Here is a 5,141-nt window from a genome sequence, read left to right as displayed (position 1 = left end):
TTCCTTCATGGGAATCCCCAGGATCATAAAGATTGCACTTCCATACCATCACTGAAGCCTCCGGGAAACGCGAGGATGATTTTGTTAAATGGAAGTAGGAATGAGCGAGTGCGCCATTATCTGTAAATGTTCAACCAACCAAATTATCTGTATCCATATCTGTATTTCTAATGGATTTCCATTAGAAAAAAAAATGTATGGGTTTTTGGTGTTATGTCTGAAATCAGGCCTGTGGTTCACACAAGCTGAAGAGACTTTCATGTTTTGTTCTGCGACATAAATACATTGAAAAATACCTCACTTGTGAATTTGACTCTTTTATGTGTCTTAAACTGAGGCGATTGCTGATAAGTGGCTAAATGAGATTGTCAGGGATGTTCAGCATCATCACGCCAAACGTGCCTTTCCAGTCTCAATGTGGCGGGAATATCAAGTATGGAAGCCCTTAAAGACAAGGCTATATAAAAAAAAAAAGCAGACAACATTTAAAGTTCAGCCAAATGCAGCGTAAACAAAACGGTTTACTTTCTCAGTTAACTATGTCCACTGTTAATCCACTGTGTTTTCCCAAAATCAAACGCCCACTGGTCCAAAGTCCTGTCCAGGCTGAGCAAAGCACTCCTGTTGTAGACAATCTTGTACTCTCGATTAATTGTGGATGATAAATAAAACTCAATTAATAATAACAGAAATGTAATAAAAACTTTATGAATAATTAAATAACTGTGATGAGTAAAGAAATAAACTCAGTTGTCCTTACTTAAATATGTGTTTATTGCATATATCTGATCAGAGACCTTTTTGTGTGATACATGAATGGACAGAGGAATACTAAAAGCTTAAAGTAACAGAAGAATCACTCATCTTTAAATAATACATTTCACACGTCACATAGCTGTGCCTATCAATGTAGTCAAAACATTAACAAGGTCTTGCCATCTGCAGTATCTTAACACTCAGACTTACTGGAGACAGTGAAAGACTGTCCTAATGACATTACTGAATCATACCACACTGTACAATTACTCATGATTACATTTACATGATTCAAAAGTATAAAATAATTTTCTACGACAACTCCAGACTTCCCACTCCTCACCAACACTTTTGAATTCCTTGGACATCCTGAGGCGTTTCAAGGCCACATGAGATATATAATCCCTCCAGCGTGTTCTGGGTCTGCCACAGGACAAACTACCAGCTGGACCAGCAAGTTCTCACACTGAACTTGTCAAATGGCGCCACCCTGCTTTCGCCATATAAGTGTGACGCCTCAAGCAACCTTTCATGTCTAACCAGAATGCAGCTGGACAGCGTCAGATGAGAAGTCACTTGGACAGGACTGGTGGCGTTGTTATATGCCAACGACCGGCCAAGCACATCCACATGCAACACGCACAGGCAGCATCACTTGAGAACTCAACAGGCAGGAACCAGTAGCATTAAATGCAGAGGGACAGTGCCAGGTAATAGAGCTGCCAGTAACAATGTAATTTAACTGATGGGAGTTTGCTTCCTGTGTTGATGTGAGTTTTTTTTAGTCTTTTTTGCCTAAAACTAACCATCCGTAACTTTGTTCCCTAAGCCCAGCCATTGCAATGGTCTGTGCGGTTGTGTAAACATAAGGACTGTGCTGTGCCATCCCACCATGTGCATCTAATGGCATCCCAGAACATAAACAGCTAATGCAGAAGAATACCTAGAACATCAAAAGTAGACGTGGATGGTCACTGACAGAATGGCACCATGTGACGAGTTGGCATGAGAACATATTGGCACACTGATCATATGTCTCTCACTTGCTTTATTATTAAAACTGTAGGGAGGTGACCACACAGATGTCCAATAGATAGCAGACAATCTTTACATTAATTGCATTCATTGCTACATTACTTTTCATAACTTCATAACAGCCCCAACAATCCTTTACATATTTTGCTCAGTAGAAATAAAACCACCAGTAGCCAACTAACTAGAGAAAGTGTGATGCAGACACACAGAGACACATTAGATGTGTCAGCATGCAGTGCAGTGGATGGTTACAGAAGACTGTATGTAAACATGGCCCCGAGTACAGCGGCCAGGATGACCTTCTCAGGCCAACCGACACTGCACACTGACTATTAAATGTCCCATTAACACCCCTGACTGTGTGCATCACCTACCACTGCTATAATAGAGGCATTATTCACCTTTTTATATGGTTTACTGTGTGTTTAAATTTCCCTTTGCCATTTAAAGCAATCTGCTCAATGAGGTCAGACAGTGTGGTTTGGCGAACACACATTTTATATATATATATATATATATATGTATATATTTTTAAAACTTCTTTTTATTGAGTTTTCAATATATACAATATAAATTTTCCAAAATAAGCTGTACATTTTCCATTGACAACAGTAGCCCCAAACTCCCCTCCCGCCTCCCCTATCCCACCCATCCTGGCCCAGGCAATAAGCAATAACAAATAATAATCAATAATATCAATGGCAACAGGAAAAAACATTTGTATGCCTAAATTAATGTAATATGCATATACATGAGAACAAAACAGTAATAATAACAACATCGGTTCCAAATATAAGACAGCATTTTAGTATATGCTTCAGTCATCATTCCTTTTTCGGAAACAAAGAACGCGCAATATGAAAAAAGCCGTTTCCTGATGTGATAGCACTAAGTTAGCTGATTAATGATCTAACTCAGATGAATATCCAGGTAACCTATGGGCAAAACATCACAGAAATATAAACCCAAACACACACAGTGGAAGAAAACGAAGCTTCCAGGAGCATGACAGTTCACTGAACAATGTTCTCAGCCCGGGAGGGTATGAAACTTTGATAACAGAGGCTGAATACAACACGTCAACCCCACCGGCCGACCAACATCACTGAGCTATAATTCAATGCTCCTGCCCTGGACCTCCCTTTGTTTCCTGGGTGTGTGAACGCGCACACACACACACAAACACACACACACACACACACACATACATTATAAATTGTTTTTTGGGGTTTTTTTTGGAATATGCATGCTGTTTGTTTGATGTTGAACAAGAGTGAATGCTGCAAACCTGTCCTGTGTCAAGAACTCCAAACCCTTCAATCTTTACTATTTATTCAGTAGTTTTAGCCCTAGTTATTATTTTCATGAATAATCACAGTTGCAACTAGACAGTTTAGTATATTTAATGAGACTCCTAATAATTAGGAATCAATATATTTATATATTAATTACTAATCCAAACCACTGTGACAGTCCGGACTGTCGTGTAAATAAAGAGCCCGTGCTGATTCATCCCACCATGTGCATTTGTTGATATCACCAAAAGCTGCATCACAGAGCGTAAACAGCTGATGCAGAAGGACAGCTTAAACACCATGAGTAGAAATGGAAGGTCACTGACGCAGCGTAACTATCTGACGAGTTGTTTTGGGAACGTGTTTGGTTATTTATGTTGGTAAACTGCTGACATCGTTGCTGTCTATTCTGGAGCAACATGCAGAGGCCAAAAGCCTGTCAGCGGTCCCTTTCTTCATAAGAACATACAAAATTAAATCTGCAAGAGGACTCAGCTTCAGAAACACATGAGACAGGTTGTTGAGGACTGTGCTTACTTTCTTCTTTGCAAGGAACCAAATGATGCTGGGCAGGAACAGCAGGATGTAAATAAGCAGCACCAGGACCAAAACTGCTACAATTTGGTGTTTTTGGTCAGACGGGATCGAGATGGTGACAGACAGAGCCCTGAGGGTCCCAGTCAGGAAGAATATGAGCAGTGGGAAGGGAAGGAGAAAGAAGACAGCCAAGATGATTTCTTCCACTAGAAAGAGATCATAGAGGTATACACTGAGGAGACAGGCAAGAGGCAGGATCCAGACTATAGCACAGACTGCCACGGACATGGTGACCGTTCGTTTGAAGCGGTACAACAGTGGCCAGGCGATGACCACATACCTGCAAGTCAAGACAAACACAGCTTTGGTAATGTATTTATGAGGCTTGAGTGTGGAGCTGAAGCAATGTTGAACCAGTTCTAAAAATTGATTATTAATTTATTGATTTATTGATTATTCATTTATTTGTTCATTATTTATTTTTTGCAAATAGGAATATAGGTATATGTATGTGTATTTGTGAGTGTGTGTGTATGTATATATATATAAGAGAAGAGAAAATAAACTTGAACAAATTGTTTATAAATTCAATTCTATTTTGTAGGACACATTTGGCTATGAATGCTATGTATTTGTATGTTTATGTATGTATATATATGCATAAGTGTGTGTGTATATACATTTGATATGTATTTATGTATTCATGAGTTTTGTAAGTAAGGACAGATATTCACATTTATTAGTTAATGAATAATGGAGAGGAGGTGGATCAGATAAGTTTACACATACATGTTCGAAATAGAGATTTCAAATCATCAGAAACATTAGATGGACAGACAGTTACCTTTCCATGGCGACACACACCATGAAGCCAACGCTGGTCATCAGGAAATAGAGATAAACATGATGGACCAAATCGTTTATCTTGCGTTTCCTGGTGTTCACCACCTCATCGATCATGCAGCAGAACTGAACGAGGTCAGTCATGAGAAGGTTGATGACAAAGATCGGAGCAACGTGATTATCTCGCACCTGCAGGAAAACAAAAGTAAATAAACAGTTGCAAACATGTTCCAAAAGGCACCTCATGTCAAATATGTCACCTGAATAAAGTAAAAAACCAGTCATGATTTTCTCACCTGAGAATAAAGAGCGTAGATGGCCATGAGGGTCAGAGGAAGTCCGACGGAAATGATAGCGCTTGTCACCACTTTTGTGGCTATTTCGGCTACTTTAGTGTGATTCTGACTCGGGGCGTCAAAGGGGTTGAAGGCAAAGGAATGGAGGAAGTCAGGGGTATGGAAGTAGAAGTTGTAGTAGTCGTAGTAGTCGTAGTGGTAGTAGTAACTGTGGTGGTAGTAGTGATAAAAGTCATGGCTGTGAAAGTGGCCGTGATAGTAGTGGCTATTATTATAGCCGTTGTAGTGTGAAATGTTGTCAATGTAGTGATAATCCATTTTTCAGAGTGAGACCTGCAGATGAAGAAATTGGGTTTTAGAGAGGCAGCTTATTGTTTAA

General features: G+C 39.6%; 1 pseudogene; it reads right to left on the bottom strand.

Moving 5' to 3' along the window:
* Positions 1-776: 776 nt before the first annotated feature.
* Positions 777-4,789, bottom strand: LOC121943630 (uncharacterized; annotated as a pseudogene).
* Positions 4,790-5,141: the final 352 nt, after the last annotated feature.

This window comes from Plectropomus leopardus, chromosome 1 (assembly GCF_026936395.1).
Source record: "Plectropomus leopardus strain MGB_pleo_1.0 chromosome 1, ASM2693639v1, whole genome shotgun sequence".
NCBI lineage: Eukaryota > Metazoa > Chordata > Actinopteri > Perciformes > Serranidae > Plectropomus > Plectropomus leopardus.
The sequence above is the reverse complement of the archived record's forward strand: the minus strand, read 5'-3'. Positions and strand labels throughout refer to the sequence as shown.